The 17,500-nt window shown below is 42.2% G+C and overlaps 1 long non-coding RNA gene across 2 annotated transcripts in view; it reads left to right on the forward strand.

Moving 5' to 3' along the window:
* Positions 1–17,500, forward strand: part of LOC135101307 (uncharacterized) — a 302,592-nt gene that overhangs the window by 131,107 nt on the left and 153,985 nt on the right. For both annotated transcript variants that reach the window (XR_010269191.1, XR_010269192.1), the window contains exon 5: positions 10,020–10,087. This is a non-coding gene — a long non-coding RNA (uncharacterized LOC135101307). The remainder of the gene's footprint in view (positions 1–10,019; positions 10,088–17,500) is intronic.

Here is a 17,500-nt window from a genome sequence, read left to right on the forward strand (position 1 = left end):
GTCTTGATATGTTAAAATAAAAAAAATAAATAAAAAATGACACAGAAACCAACGTAACTGTATTTATCCCAACAGGTAACAAAATTACAAAAATAGTAAGATAGTGACTCGAGGTGGAGCAGAAGACTGATCGGTAACGTTGCGCAGTGGTGGCAGGGGAAACAGCACAGCAGACAGTGGTAGCTGCACTGACCGAGTTAAAGAATACATATTTTTCTACTAGACAAACTGACAGAACATAAGAATATAAGAAAATCCGGAGAGCTGCAAGAAGTCATCAAGCCTTCACCTGGCAGTCCCTGCATGAAACATACCTAAATATTTCCACCTATCATCCTCATGGAGGAGGCAGTAGACACCTGCCAAAACGATAAATGCTCCCGGTGAAGTTTAAAGCACTGGATGAGGAGGTGCTGTGAACTTCATTAAACCCATCTGTGACCTCACTGAACGTTTCCTTTTGTGTTTCACAACACAAGGGGGCAGACAGCCTGCCCTTCACACAAAACTACATGCACCTAATTACACATACACTCTACATTTAAAATTCAATATCAATATGGCGACTCCTATACCTGCCTCGGAGCCTCCATCTGGGGAGGGGACCACAGATGTTCCCAGATCAGACTGCTTTTCTGGTATCGAATGTCTTGACACCGCCCTCATTTTTTTTTCATTAACTTCTGCAACATTCGCGGTCTTAGGTGTAAGCTTCAGAGATCTTTATTCTTGGGGACTTCAGTGTTCACCACCATCTTTGGCTTTCTTCTCCCTTCACTGACTCCCTGTGAACTAGCCTTTAACCTCGCTGTCCTCCACGACCTAGAGCAACTGGTGCAACTCCTCCTATTCCTGCCCGTCTTGAAGATACACTCAACATTCTTGACCTTTTCATAAATTTTAATCCTTCTGCTTATGCTGTCACCCTATCTTCTCTGTTGGGCTCCTCTGATCAAAATCCCATATCTGTGTCTTGTCCTATCGCTTCAATCCCTCCTCAGGATCCCCCTAAGCGGAGGTGCCTCTGGCGTTTTGCCTCTGCTAGTTGGGTGACCTGAGGAGGTATTATACTGATTTTCCTTGGAATGACTACTGCTTCCGTGTCAGATAACCGTCTCTGTGTGCTGTGCGCATAACAGAGGTGACAGTGTCTGGCATGGAGGCGTACATTCCTCACTTTTTTTTTTTTTTTTTTTTTTTTTTTTTACTTAAACCTTCCAAACTTGCTTTAACACAGCCTGTTCTCGTGCTATACAGATGTAGATGGGTGGCCCACGAAGGGTACTTGAACCTTCCATCACCTCAGTCTTATATTTCTGTCCGGAATCATGCCAAGTCTGTTCTCCAACTAGCCAAAAGCTCCTTCATTAATGGAAAGTGTCAAAATCTTTCAAGATCTAACTCCCCTTGTGAGTTCTGGCACTTAGCTAAAAACATCTCTGTTAACTTTACTTCATCTTTCCTTTCTTTATTTCAACCTGATGGCACCACTGCCATCTAAAGTCACTGCCGTCTATTTCTAAAGTTGAACTCTTCTCTCAAACCTTTGCTAAAAACTCTGCCTTGTGTCACGAACCTGGTTATCTTTCCAAGAAAGTGGACGGTACACTGATCCCAGAAAATTTTAAAGGGCTAGATTTTTAAAGGCCTTCGAATACCTACCCGACCTATTCGAAATCGTCAGCTATTAACCCGTCGCTCAAAACCCTTACCTTAGCACAGCACGCCAGGAATCACCTCAATATCAGATCAGTTTGGATGTAGAACACAGAATTGTTCTATATAATAACAGAATATATTAATAATAATGTTAACTTACAAATAAATTGAGGTAGTGCATGTTATAGGAAATTAAGGAACAAATTTCTACCCTAGACCAACACAGGATAATTCCCACACTCAATTACAATACGTTTCCCTTTACTTCGGGCTCTTATATCGCCTCCCTTGTTGCTTAAAGGTTATACACACAAATATATGACATTGCCTTCACTTCACAAAGCATTAAAACCCTTTGACTTCTTCACAGGCCTCTGGAATATTTTCCCCAGCTGCAGGAATTTACCCAGACACCGTCACCGCGTCTCCAAACAACTATTCCCGTAATTCACCTGCTCAAACCTCACAAGACATCACCACCATCACCATAATTCACCTATAGCACCATAACACCGTCCTCAAAGACACCAATAATGCCACAACACCACCACAACCCCAACCACAAAATGGCTTCCACTCAGCCGCGACGCTACCCCTCATCGTTACATCACCGACACAACTCACCAACCAAATTTTAGCAGACAAGAATTCTTGGTATCACAAAAGACTTACCAACCTGATCCTGGATATCAGGGTTACGCCACTACATCGCCAATACCTTCACATGTCCACTCAATCACCACAACACCCAAATTTATCCCGTGAGAACGACGCCTCTCTTTTCCCCCTCTGGGTCTTCTTGCGTCCTAAATTTTTTGCTGACTCAGATACGAGAGACAGACACGTATCGCCTCTCGCCTCAACACATTCCACCTTCAAATACACCTTTTCCCTTACATATACATACATATAAAGAACTTAAATTATTAAAAGAATAATACTACATGATATAAGATAAGTAAATAAGCCTTATACTAACTTATAACTAAGAATAAAGGTATGGTTAGAAGGAAAACGACACACGGGGGGACACTAAGGAAACATGTTCCTTTTCAGGGTAGACTTGGCAAATAACATGACATTTGGATGATTCAGGGCTTGTTCCTCCTTCTCCTCTACCCTCTGACTACTTATGCTACCTATTAAAATCCTACGCAGTGATGTTTTCCATGCCCTTGCTGGTCAAAATCCTCGGAAGGCTTATGGACCTGATGAGGTCCCTCCTATTGTTTTCCCGAAACTGTGCCTGGTCAAACTCTTTCAACTTTATCAACATCTACCTTTCCCTTTTGCTGGAAGTTTGCCTACATTCAGCCTGTTCCTTAAAAGGGTGACCGTTCTAATCCTTCAAACTACCGTCCTTTTGCTTGAATTTCCTGCCTATCTAAAGTTTTTGAATCTGTCCTCAACAGAAAGATTCTTAAACAATTTATCACTTCACAACCTTCTGTATGATCACCAGTATGGGTTCTGTCAAGGCCGCTTTACTGGTACTCTTCTGCCTTTCCTTACTGAGTCTTGGTCATCCTCTTTTGGGATTTTGGTGAAACTTTTGCTGTTGCCATAGTCATATCAGAAACTTTTGAAAGAGTCTAGCACAGAGCTTTGATTTCCAAACTACCCTCTTACAGCTTCTACCCTTCTCTCTGTAACTTCTTCTCAAGTTTCCTTTTGTGACCGTTCTATTGCTGGTGTGGTAGACAGTCACAGTTCTTTTCCTAAATGTATTAGCATTGGTGTTCCTCAAGGTTCTGTCCTGTCACCCACTCTTTTCCTATTATTTATCAATAATCTTCTAAACCAAACTATTTGCCGTATCCAATCCTACTCTGATGATACCACCCCGCACTTTTCCAGGTCTTTTCGTCGACGTTCAACCTTTCAAGAAGTAAACAGTTCATGCAGTGAAGCCAAGGAACGCCTGACTTCTGATCTCTCGAACATTTCTGATTGGGGGCAGAACAAGCTCAGTATTGTACAGTGTTTTAAAAACTCAATACCTCCATTTATCAACTCAACACAACCTTCCAGACAACTATCCCCTCTTCTTCTGTGACACTCAACTGTCCCCCTCTTATTTAATGAACATCCTCGGTCTCTCCTTTACTTGTAATTTAAACTTGAAATTTCACATCTCATCTCTAACTAAAACAGCTTTTATGAATTTAGGCGTTCTGTTCCCTGCCTGATCGTTCTGGAAATCCCTGCCTGATACTGTATTTTTGCCTTCCTATGACTTGAACTCTTTAAAGAGGGAGGTTTCGAGACACTTATTCTGTAGTTTTTGACTACTGCTTTCGAATCTATTCTGGGACTGGCAGCACAGTGTTTTTTCCCGCTTGGCCGGTGCCATGAGTGTATCGAATAATCTTGTATTTAAAAACAGGAATGATATCATGATACTAATAATAGAAATGAACTTGTCAAATAATTCAAGAACTATCGTTTAGTCAGATTTTTATCTCTTTAATTTTAATTTATCTTAGTCCAAATCACCAACGAAATGTATTCGCAAATGAATTATTGACCACTTCAGAAAAAGAAATGCTGAATATCGTTGTGAGCATTCATTAACAAATTATGTACACATCATAAATGAAGAGTAAGTGTTCAAATATAGAAACAAAAGATTCTTGTACGGGGATTCCATGTTACAAAAGAGTTCCTATTAACGCGAAGGAGATTCACGTAGGAGGCGTGGAAGGAAAAAAGAGTGTTATGAATGAATGTGCAGGAAAACACTCCTGCAGCACTGCATCGATAAAGGCGCGAATGGAAAGAGAAATTATTGTAATAGAAAGTTTATCACATTATGTTATAGAGAAAGGAGTAAGACTAAATTGTTTGCTGATGTCATAGTGTTCAGAAAACTAAGCTCAAAAAATTGGTACAAGAATGGAAAATCATTATCTCTAAGCACTTACAGTAAAACAGAAAAATGGATGATGAAATGTAAATTGCAAGAAGCCAGAATAAAATGAAAATTCAGAGTCAAAAGAAATAATAAAAACAAGTTGAAAAACGTCTGAGTTAGAATAAAAATTTTCTTAACGCCGCTGTACTAAAAAAAAATGTGGTAAAAAACAAAATCTAAAATAAGTTTTAATACGAATGAAGAAAAAAACTAAAATACTGATGCAGAATCGTAGAACTCAATGAATAAAAGACAAGTAAAAAAAAAAAAAACGAGAATTACACAACATTTTAATGCCACCGGAGCAAAAATGAATGATTGAAGAAGATCAAATTGAAATAAAAATTGATACACGAATGAAGGATAACCTTTTAATACTACTGTCGAGAGAGAAAACAAAATAGTGAGAACATGACAATAATAGTGAAAAATAAATAAATAAATAAAAATCAAATATACCCATTCCAGAACTCCTCAGAACGCAGTGCTCTCAAGAGAATAGAAGAATGCATCGTGACACACGACACAGAAGTAACACTTCAACGCTCCCGCAGGAAAAAAAAAAAAAAGTGGAACAGTGAATTAAAAAATAAATATAGATATGTAAATAAATAAATAAAATAAAATAAATAAAATAAATAAGTAAATAAGTACCAGGCAACGACCCTGAATCATTAGCCCAGGAGATTAACGCCGCATCGCCTTGAAACGCCCGAGGGAGTAAAGGAATGCGACTAATTGGGAGAAGAGCTACAAACTGAATCCATGAATGCGGAATCAGACGAATGACGAGTATGGGGCGGAGCGTTGCCGGTCCGCCCCGCCACGCACTCACAGCCAATTAAACCCTTTCTAAACACTTTCCTGGAAGAGAAGAGCATGTAATCCACGCCGCATCCCAACTGTCTGGGAACTGGATGTCATGAAAGGGGAAAAAAAGAAAAGATAACATGACCGTGTGAGTCCTCCAATGATAACTCATGACGAGAGAGAGAGAGAGAGAGAGAGAGAGAGAGAGAGAGAGAGAGAGAGAGAGAGAGAGAGAGAGAGAGAGAGAAATTATAATTTGAGATAATCCTGGTTGTTATTGTAAGAAGCGGTTGTACTCTTACAGTAAGTCTCTCCCTCTCTCTCTCTCTCTCTCTCTCTCTCTCTCTCTCTCTCTCTCTCTCTCTCTCTCTCTCTCTCTCTCTCTCTCTCTCTCTCTTTCACATCTTGGTACTTCTCTCAGTTCCTGTTTCCTTTGTATCTCTCCTTCTCTTCCCTTCCCTTCCCTTCCCTTCCCTTCCCTTCCCTTCCCTTCCCTTTCTGTTGTTTCCTGTTCCTTCCCTCCCTCCCTCTGCCTTTTCTTCTTCTTCTTCTTCCAAAATGGACCTTGTTTTCGTCATATGACTATCATAGAATCAGAAAATGAAGCAAAAGAAAAAAGAACACGTATCTTCCTTCTCTTTTTGGTCTGTTCCAGTACATGATCTGTTCCTTGTACTTCCTTCCTCGTCCCTCGTCTTCTTTCACTTTTGTCTGTTTCCTCCTCTCGCTACTTCTTTTTCTTTTCTCTCCCAAACATATCATTGATCTCGACCGTTACTACACACACACACACACACACACACACACACACACACACACACACACACACACACACACACACACACACACACACACACACACACACACACACACACACACGGTCACATGATATCCCCTCCGACCACTTCTTTTATTTTTTTAGCCTCTTTTTTTTTCCGTGTAATATTGAAAGTATAAGTAATATGTATAAAGAAATAAAGTATTAATGTGAGTCTCGTGCTGATTGCGATTTTTTTTTTTTTTCCCTGTGTTAATGACAAGTACTTTTTTTTTTACCGTGTTGATATTAGAGTGTCAAATAATTAGAAAGTCTCTCTCTCTCATATTATGTGTTCCCTTTTATTATTATTATTATTTATTTATTTATTTATTTTTTTATTTTTGTGTGTTCTCTTTTGGAAATGTCAAGCAGTTTTTGGCAGGTGTCCTTGGCAATTAATAATATTCCGGCATTGCATTACGTTACATCTTTGCTCTGCTCTGCTCTGCTCTGCTGGCTGGCTGGCTGTTGTTGTTGTTGTTGTTGTTGTTGTTGTTGTTGTTGTTGTTGTTGTTGTTTTCCTTTTTTTATTTTCCTTCTTCTTCTTCTTCTTCTTCTTCTTCTTCTTCTTCTTCTTCTTCTTCTTCTTCTTCTTCTTCTTCTTCTTCTTCTTCTTCTTCTTCTTCTTCTTCTTCTTCTTCTTCTTCTTCTTCTTCTTCTTCTTCTTCTTCTTCTTCTTCTTCTTCTTCTTCTTCTTCTTCTTCTTCTTCTTCTTCTTCTTCTTCTTCTTCTTCTTCTTCTTCTTCTTCTTCTTCTTCTTCTTCTTCTTCTTCTTCTTCTTCTTCTTCTTCTTCTTCTTCTTCTTCTTCTTCTTCTTCTTCTTCTTCTTCTTCTTCTTCTTCTTCTTCTTCTTCTTCTTCTTCTTCTTCTTCTTCTTCTTCTTCTTGTACATCTCCTCCTCCTCCTCCTCCTCCTCCTCCTCCTCCTCCTCCTCCTCCTCCTCCTCCTCCTCCTCCTCCTCCTCCATTTCCTCGCGTCTTGAAGGGAACTTATCTCACTTTGTGTTTTTCTTCCCTTGGTCAGTACGCCGGCCGATGGAGGTAAATCCTGCGATTGAGATCTTGGAGTGCTCGTGTGTGTGTGTGTGTGTGTGTGTGTGTGTGTGTGTGTGTGTGTGTGTGAGAGAGAGAGAGAGAGAGAGAGAGAGAGAGAGAGAGAGAGAGAGAGAGAGAGAGGTGCAGGCATACGTACAGACAAGTTAACAGAAAAAATAAGTGGAAAAACAAAGGCTTACTGAAAGATAAAGTGACAGAAATAGAAAAGTCCATTTGATTTCCTTTTTTTGTTTCTTTTGTTTTTTTTCATATTTTCAGGGTTAATTCGAATGATTTTTATTTTCGTTTTCTTTTTTTATTTTCCTTTATCGCCTTTGAATATCGTTGTTATTTATGTATTTATTTATTTATTCATTTGATCTTTATGTCTGTATCTTCGGATATGAACTGTTTTTTCTTATTTTTTTTCTTTTCATTATTTATTCTCTCTCTCTCTCTCTCTCTCTCTCTCTCTCTCTCTCTCTCTCTCTCTCTCTCTCTCTCTCTCTCTCTCTCTCTCTCTCTCTCTCTCTCTCTCTCTCTCTCTCTCTCTCTCTCTCTCTCTCCATCATTCTTTCGTGTCCATTTTTCTTGACGTTTAGTGTTTTTCCTTCTCACTTTACGTTTCTTCTTCGCTCCCCTTTTCTCTTTCCTTCTCTTCCCTTTTGTCTCTCTGGCCTTTGCCTTTCCTCTCTCCCTTTTGCATCCTCCCTTGTTCCCCATTCATCGCTTTTCTCCTTTCTCTTCTTTTTCTCCATTTTTTAATATTATTCTTGGCTTGTGCTTTCCTCCTCCTCCTCCTCCTCCTCCTCCTCTTGTCGAAATAACACCAAAATTTGATTAGTATATCTTTTAGTTTCTAGTTTTTTTTTCCTTTTCTTTCTTCCCTTTAGCGAACGAAGACAAAGGATTTTTCTCCCTTTTTATCGTGGCGAGTGAAAATGTGATTATTCTGTTATTGTGAAGAGGAACAAAAAAAAAAAAAAGAAAGGAAGAAGGAGAAGCAAGAAAAATATTAGTGACACGAAAATAGAATAGAATAAAAAATTGTGAGATATACGTATACATTATTATTATTTTTTTTTTAATGTTATGTGTTTTTATTCTATTTAATTTTATTTTATTATTTTATTTTGTTTTACTAGTCTCCGGCAGAAAATTTGGAAAAAAAATAAAAGTAGTTGTACAAAATGCGTTAATTAAGACTAGAAAATTGAATGATATCAGAAGGGAGAGAGAGAGAGAGAGAGAGAGAGAGAGAGAGAGAGAGAGAGAGAGAGAGAGAGAGAGAGAGAGAGAGCATGACGAACCAAAATAAAAGAAAGGTGAAAGAAAAAATGGCGATACTGGAGAAACTAAAATACTCTCTCTCTCTCTCTCTCTCTCTCTCTCTCTCTCTCTCTCTCTCTCTCTCTCTCTCTCTCTCTCTCTCTCTCTCTCTCTCTCTCTCTCTCTCTCTCTCTCTCTCTCTCTCTCTCTCTCTCATTGTAATCCCCATTCCCTCCTTCACACCTCTTGAGTATTAACCCTTGTTGGCGACCCTCCCTCCTTTCTTTTCCTCCCTCTTCCTCTCCTTCACCAACCAACGCCCAGCACACGCCCCTCGAATGCCGCCCCACGTCCCCACGCCCCTGCATCCCCTCCTCCACGCCCTGCGGTCCTCGTCGCCTCGCTCGGGATTGTATTTTCAAGGCAGCAGCGGCGGGACATTCTTCTCCCGGCGGCGCGCTGCTCATCGGCACCAAATTGAGTTCTTTTGGCGCCCATTTATTTATCAGCGGGAGGGTTACGTCCTTGTTCCCTCTTAAACCACCACCACCACCACCACCACCACCACCACTGCCGCTACCACTACCACCACTACTACTACCACTGCTTCCACTATGCCTTCACTTCCTCTTCTATTTTTTTTTCTCTTGTTATTCTTTTGTTTTGCTTCTTCTCTTCATCTTTCTCGTCTGCGTCTGCTCCACCTCCTATTCTCTCTGAGGCTTCCGCTATACACCTTTCTCTTCCACAAACTTCCTCTGTTCCCTCTCTGTTTCTTGTTCCTCTTCTTTTCGTCTTCTCCCTGTTCTGTTTCTTAGTTTTCTTCCTCTTCTTAGTCTTCGTTTTCGTTTTCTACATATTTTTCTTTTTCAGCTCCTTCTTCTTCTTCTTCTTCTTCTTCTTCTTCTTCTTCTTCTTCTTCTTCTTCTTCTTCTTCTTCTTCTTCTTCTTCTTCTTCTTCTTCCTCCTCCTCCTCCTCCTCCTCCTCCTCCTCCTCCTCCTCCTCCTCCTCCTCCTCCTCCTCCTCCTCCTCCTCCTCCTCCTCCTCCTCCTTTTCTTCCTGTGTTTTTCCCTCGCTTCATTCTTGCTCTCGTCTCTTATTTCTCTTGATTTTTTTCTTTTCCTCCTCCTCCTCCTCCTCCTCCTCCTCCTCCTCCTCCTCCTCCTCCTCCTCCTCCTCCTCCTCCTCCTCCTCCTCCTCCTCCTCCTCCTCCTCCTCCTCCTCCTCCTCTTCCTCCTCCTCCTCCTCCTCCCATAGTTTTCATTAAAGTCTCACCTCCTCTCTGTCTCCTCCATCTCCTTATTTTAACGTTTTTCTCTTCTTTCAATTCAGAGAGAGAGAGAGAGAGAGAGAGAGAGAGAGAGAGAGAGAGAGAGAGAGAGAGAGAGAGAGAGAGAAACGCGTACACATACAATAGGAGAACGAGATGAGATGTAATAATAGTAAACACGTAATGATATTAATTCTTGGCATTACATAGGTTTGTTTTATTGTTTTTTTTTTTTTTTCCAGTACTCCCCGTCTCTGTCACGAGGTCCCTCAACGTTACTTCTGCAGGAACGTCTTCAGTGCGTCTTCAGGTGAGTACCCGTGGAAATGAAAGCCGTCTTCATAAACATTCGATCACATTTCTCTCTCACATTTAACACACTTTAGTGGAAATTAATCTTGTTTTCAGAGATGGTTTTCTTCAGGTGTAGAAATGAAAGCCGTATTCATAAACTTTTTTTTTCACATTCATCTCTTTAACAAGCTTTAGTAGATATTGATGTTCCATAAACTTGATAATTTAACAAAGGACTTCACATATAGAACCGGGAACTGTACTGATGAATGTTTCATTGCTGTCTCGTGCCTCTTACACTTACCAATATTTAGTTCGAATTAATCGTGTTTTCAAAGCTGGTGTCATGAGCTTACTGACAGATTAACAAGTATTCTGCGTCGCGGATAGGAAAAAAAATTATAGTGGAAATGAATTGGGTTTTGAAGGCTGGTTCCACGAATCTAGTGACAATTTAACCAGGATTTTGCACTGAGAATAGGAAAACAACTTTAGTGCAAATTAATAACGTCCTCAAATCTGGTGTCATGTATTTACTGGTAATTCAACAAAAGTGAGCATGGGGGGTAGGAGAAGCAGCCATGGGAACACGACTCCCTATCTGTGCGGCCTTTGAAAACTGCTGCTGAGAGAAGAAGGCTTGTAAGAAGATTTGCTGGAGTGTTGTGTGTGTGAGTGTTTTAATGAGCCTTCCTGCATCCCCCGCTGCCGTCATTTGTTTTTTTTTATTTGTGTTTGGCTCTTCAGACGTCTTCCTGTGAGGGCTGCGTGTGCTGTGTTTATTTGCCTATTGTGCGGGGAGTGATGCACCGCTCAGCCCTTGTTGACGATGGGATCATGTTCTTTAATGACATACGTACACTTCTGTTCAAAGCCTATATGATTTTGAGCTTTCAATCCCAAGCGTTTTGCGTGTTTTTTTTTTTTTCCCGATTGTTTTCAGTAGATTGTGACGAAAGTTGTTAGAGGTTTCGATTCTCGCATGGATAGAGACGATTTAACAAGATTCCGCGTCATCTATTGAAAAAAAAAAGATGAGAACCCGACTGATCACCACTGTGGCCTTTGGAAATTGGACTGATGAGAGAACAAAGCGTCTTAAAGCTCAGATTCTGGTATGATGCACCACCACCACCACCACCACCACCACCACCACTGCCACCACCACATAAGGATCCCCCTCACTGGTCATGCTAAACACTCACTTCATAGAAATATGTGTAGCTTTTTAGGAATTTGAAACGCTCGATCACGTGTCTATCGCCACCTTGCGCTGGCCACCACTGTGTCGCCTGCGTGGTAAGTGCTGGTAGGCTGTCGCTGCTATTGACTGTGACACTTGTTCAAGCAATCACTGATAATCTCACTGGGTAAAGATACAAGTACGGCAGTGAAAGGTTTTAATTACTCGAATATTCCTTTGGTATCATTGTCTTCTTTCAAAATTATACTCAACCTAACACCAGATTTGTATTATTTAGCTCAGGCAAGATGCAAGTACAGGCAGCAAAATATTTTAATTACTGGAGTTTCCTGTCAGTGTTGTAATTGAAAAGTATACACTAAATTTCACACCAGACTGTTTTATGAAGCTCAGGCAGAACACAAAGTCGTCAAAGGATTACCGACTGTATCGCTTAACTGTACCTGGGCTATCAGATGCCGCGCCACATGTCAGGTGTTAATTGCTCATCTTTAGCGTTCTCTGGTAAAGGTTCGTGATTCCTCAGCGTGTTATACTCCAGTGTGAATTCTAGTGAACGTACAAGAATGTATAACGTGGATTTTTTTTTTTTTTTTTTTTAACATTGGAATATTACGTTTTCGTCACACAGTCACGCCTCCATCCACGTCCTGAGCAGCCTCGCCTCGCCACCACCACCTCCCGCGGCGCCTATACATAGCAAAGCCTCGGTAATAAGATATGAACATTGCAATTGCAGGAACTTGTAAGTAAAGCTTCCCTCTCACGATAATGGTCCGTGGTGGACGGACGGACGGACACACACACACACACACACACACACACACACACACACACACACACACACACACACACACACACACACACACACACACACACACACACACACACACACACACACACACACACACACACACACACACACACACACACACACGTGTGTTAGTTCTCTAGCACACCTTTAAGGGCTGTGGATTATTTAACGTCATGCAAAAAAAGAAAGAAAGAAAGAAGAAAAGAAAAAGAAAGAAACAAAATAGAAAATGAAAGAAAAACTTCATGTCGCGGGAGTGAATGTTTAAAACGACTCACCAAACTTAATTCACTATTCCTTAAGTTGTTCACCATTTTTTGGTCCTGATATAAAAATTTGGCGCTACGAATTTTTCCTGATCCTGAACTCGTTATATTCAAAGGATTTTCTTGACGTACAGATAGACAGAGGCTTGTAAAAGTGAGTGGTGGTTGGCAGGGAGGAAGGTAGGGAGAGGCGGATAGGGGACAGGTGAAAAAGGTAGGAAGGGAGGGAGATAGGAAAGAGAGGGAGTTTGCAGAGGGTAAGTAATGGAATAGGTCTCTCCTCCGGGCATTTTGGTGTGTGTGTGTGTGTGTGTGTGTGTGTGTGTGTGTGTGTGTGTGTGTGTGTGTGTGTGTGTGTGTGTGTGTGTGTGTGTGTGTGTGTGTGTGTGTGTGTTTGAAAGATGCAGTATTGAAGACCTAAACTTAACAAAGAAGAGCGGAAGAGAGCGATGGAGAGAGACATACTTGAGCAATAATTCCATGGGAGGAAATAGGAGTGAAGGAAGCGTGTCACAGGAAACCTACAATACAAAGTGGTGGATATCCATGATCGCCGACGCCCGAGGGAACACGACGCTCGGGTTACTGGTGAAGGTGGGAAAGTTTTGTTAACGCGTGTGGAGTACTGAGCTAATAGGTGCTTTAGGAATGTTGACTGGAGGATGGTGGTGATGGTGGTCTTGAGAGAGAGAGAGAGAGAGAGAGAGAGAGAGAGAGAGAGAGAGAGAGAGAGAGAGAGAGAGAGAGAGAGAGAGAGAGAGAGAGAGAGAGAGAGAGAGAGAGAGTGTGTGTCTGTATATCCAAGCATCAGTGATCGGCGCAGTAAAACCCTCACAAAATAAGAAACCAGTGATGTAATTGTTTCCGTCCTCCATTCTCTGCTCTCCCTTCTTTCTTTCCCTCACGTCTTTGTGTCCCCGCCCTCCTTCCTCCCTCCTGTCCACCAGGAACTGCACGTCTTGTCTTAGAGGATAACCGGGTAAAGGGCGGGGATTACAAGACTGCGCGGTGTGATAAATCTTTGAAGTGTACTGAAGAGGACCCAGACAGAGCAGGAGACGAGGATGAGAACATAAAAGCATAAGAAAGTAAGGGGAGCTGCAAGAAGCCGCCAGGCCTACATGTGGAGGTCCCTGCAGGAACAAAGTTGAAGGACAGAAGAAGGACATAGGTCTGTTCTGTGTCACCAAATCTTTTCCTCCTGAGAATATGGGGAACATGACTGATGACTCTCACTCGCTGATTGGTCTGCGTATTTCCGTCTTGTTTCAAAACGTGTGGCATATTTACTTAATTCCTTACAAGACACTAATTAGTTAGGAAGACTTGATTAATCCGTCATCTATTAGTTAAAAGAGAATTTGAAAAAAGAATGTAATAGTTTGCCACACTATTAGAAGCAAAACGGTAATACGTAGACCAGGCAGCAAAATTACAGTGACAAACAACGTGAAACATGGTATACGACGTGGAATTAATACATTTAGAGGAAGATACCAAAGCTGTGGACATGTATTGATTCTTTGACTCCTAACTCCTCTCCACAAACTTAATACTCGTAAAATGAACACGTGCAACTTCAAGGGATATACTTGTACAAACTATTTTAACCCCAAGGAGGGAATAGGACGGAAGGAAGCACGTCACAGGCAGCCTATAATACAGAACAGTGGAAATGAAAAGCATCACTGTATTGTGTTTTTATTCAGAATCATTTGGAGTGAGATTAAGTACCAGGTGTCATAGATTAATTAGAGGCTAAGGACTTAAGGCGGGGTGCATGCAAGGGGCCGGGAGAGGCATGGGAGTGGGCGTGCGTGTCTCTGTCTTGTTAGGGTGAGCCGCTAGTCATGCTGTTAGTATAGGTGATCGCATTGATTTCTTTCGTTAACCCGACAGTACCCCCCTCTCTCTCTCTCTCTCTCTCTCTCTCTCTCTCTCTCTCTCTCTCTCTCTCTCTCTCTCTCTCTCTCTCTCTCTCTCTCTCTCTCTCTCTCTCTCTCTCAGACCACTCGCTTTAAAGATTGATTTCCTCAGTCTCACAAGAACTTCAATGCTTTTTTTCTTTTGCTACATTGGTAAGAAAGTTTAGTGTGTAGCTTGTTTTCACCAGAGAGAGAGAGAGAGAGAGAGAGAGAGAGAGAGAGAGAGAGAGAGAGAGAGAGAGAGAGAGAGAGAGAGAGCTGCCTACCCTGCTACGACTATCACTTTATCCGTCAAGAGTTTACTAAGACTCACTAATCATTCAGTACCACCACCACCACCACCACCACCACCACTACTATCTGTACCACTACCTCCTCCTCCTCCTCCTACTCCACCTAAGTATCCTCTCCACCCACCAATATTTGCCCTCTCCAGATACTCCAGATCATCTCACTCCTCCTCCTCCTCCTCCTCCTCCTCCTCTTTCTCCTCCTCCTCCTCCTCCTCCTCCTCCTCCTCCTCTTCCTCCTCCTGCTCTCCATCTGTGTCTCTTATTTTTTCCTCCAGCTCCCCTCTTCCTCCCATTTCGTGCCTCTTCCGCTCTAGCTTTCACTTCCTCCTCCTCCTCCTCCTCCTCCTCCTTCGTATGGTGTTATTTTTCATGTGCTTCATTTCTCTCTCTCTCTCTCTCTCTCTCTCTCTCTCTCTCTCTCTCTCTCTCTCTCTCTCTCTCTCTCTCTCTCTCTCTCTCTCTCTCTCTCTCTCTCTCTCTCTCATATATATTCGGTCTTCGTTAACGTGTAAAACTTATCATCTGGTTTGTGTGGGTGAGTGGGTTGGTAGATGCGCGCGCGCACACACACTGTAAGTGTGCGTGTATCCATTTTAATATGAAAAAAGTTATTATAAGAAAGAAAGAAAAAACTTTCCGGAAATTACGAAACAAAATTTAGAAAAAAAAACGAAAAAGAGAATCCCCGTTAAACTCGGCTTCCCAAACAAGAAAACAAGAGGAGAGTTTTCCGAAAAGAGCAAGGTCACTTTAGCTCCAGAGTTGTCTTGATGCTCCTCCTCTCTGGAACTTCTCGGCGAGAGGAAAAATAAAGAAAAAGGCAGAGTAAGGCAAAGTGGTGCAGAGCTTGCCTTGCACTAACAGGGGGATGAGGGAGTGAAGATGCCGGTTAACTCTTGCATTATTGAGCTGGACAGAATTAGGGAGAAAGTATGTACAAAGTCTTGTGTAGCATTGCCAGGTGTGAGGTACGAATGGCAAGGCTTGTGTGTGTGTGTGTGTGTGTGTGTGTGTGTGTTTGTGTGTTAGCTTATTGTAGGATGCTCGCTCGCACGCACGCTCTCACTCCCCGGCGTAAGTGCAAGACAAAAAGTTACAGTCGGGCCGTGAATAAACATGAGGCGCCGTGAAATATGTCCGTCGTGGGGCAAATAAATGTGAAAAATACCTGACCGATGATAATTATGCTGAATGTCCGCCTGGGTGGTGGTGGTGGTGGTGGTGGTGGCTGAGAGGAGGTGGTGAGTGGTGTTATTGGGATCGGAGAGGAGAAGCAGGAGGAGGAGGAAGAGTAGGAGGAGGAGGAGGAGGAGGAGGAGGAGGAGGAGGAGGAGGAGGAGGAGGAGGAGGAGGAGGAGTAGTTCAACTTATCACTCTTCATTTTTCTCTTTTTCTCTCCCACCCTTTTTTTTTTTTTTTAATCTGGTATCAGTTTCCCTTTTTGGTGACATGTACGTAGCTACTGTGTGTTTGTGTGTGTGTGTGTGTGTGTGTGTGTGTGTGTGTGTGTGTGTGTGTGTGTGTGTGTGTGTGTGTGTGTGTGTGTGTGTGTGTTGGGGGGGTCACGCTTTGTTTGTTTCTCTTTTTTTTTTTTTTTTCTCGTGTCCGCCACACTCGGGTGTCAGTTATTATTTCAGTAGTATTGGTGGTAGTAGTAGTAGTAGTAGTAGTAGTAGTAGTAGTAGTAGTAGTAGTAGTAATTGCTGTTGATGGTGGTAGTAGCAGTAACAGCAGCAACAGTAGTAAGAGCAGTAGTAGTGACAAAAACATCCCACTCACAGCCTTTTAACCCTTCCATTAGCCTCACCTGATGTTATCCTTCTTGCACCACCGATGAAGAAAGCAACAACAAATAAAAACAAAGAAAACCAGATAAATACTTTTTTTTTCTCAATTATACACTTCCTCCACGTCGTATCAACCCTGCGGAGTGGAGTGGCGAGGTCAAGGGAGCACTGATGGAGGTGATAAGTAATAATTGAGAAGGGATTGAGAGATAACAGATCCAGCCGCGATATATCTTTTTTCCTATTAAAGGACCGACGGATAATAATAGGTGGCGAGGCGGTGCAGGAGAAAAGATTACTTCACTGCTGACAAAGACGAGTGGGAAGCTGCGCCCAGTCAGTAGCGGGTTGAGATATTGAGTTTCCCGACGAAGTGAAGACCGCTCGGTTTTTCCTCGTCTGATTTAGAATTAATAGTAGAAGCCCTTAAGTTCCGCTGTCTGCCCTGCCCTGTCCCGTCCCATAGCCTTCGAAGTTTGCGATGGTGTATTTACTTGCGAACTCCGTCAGATTTCTTTTGCTCTCCTTCTTGTATTATTTCTTGGAGGGGGATTTGTGTGTCTATCTTGTCTCTTTGTGTATGTCTTTTCTATATTTTCTCCCGTCTGTCTGTATCCCTTCTCTATAGTTTGTGTGTATGTTTGAATGTTTATTTATATGTGTGTAAGTCTTATTTCCTCTCTCTCTCTCTCTCTCTCTCTCTCTCTCTCTCTCTCTCTCTCTCTCTCTCTCTCTCTCTCTCTCTCTCTCTCTCTCTCTCTCTCTCTCTCTCTCTCTCTCTCTCTCTCTCTCTCTCTCTCTCTCTCTCTCTCTCTCTCTCTCTCTCTCAACAGTGATTGTAGTGTATGGGCGGGCCGGACTGTTGTAGCACGTTGTATCTCCAGCGGTTGCACGACACTAGGTGGGGGGCGGTGTGTTTCTCCTGCACCTTCATGCTCTCGTATGTTGTATTTGTTGTTGTTGTTGTTGTTCTGGTGGGGATGGTGGTGGTGGTAGAATTTGTTGTTTGCTCCGCCCCTCCTCCTCCTGTTGTTGTTGTGGTTGTGGTGGTGGTGGTGATTGTGGTTGTGGTGTGGTAGTAGAAACTCTTCTTTCCCCTCCTCCTCCGCCTCCGCCTCCCTCTGTTCCTCCAGCGGCTGA

This window comes from Scylla paramamosain, chromosome 1 (genome assembly GCF_035594125.1).
Source record: "Scylla paramamosain isolate STU-SP2022 chromosome 1, ASM3559412v1, whole genome shotgun sequence".
NCBI classification, from domain to species: Eukaryota; Metazoa; Arthropoda; class Malacostraca; order Decapoda; family Portunidae; genus Scylla; species Scylla paramamosain.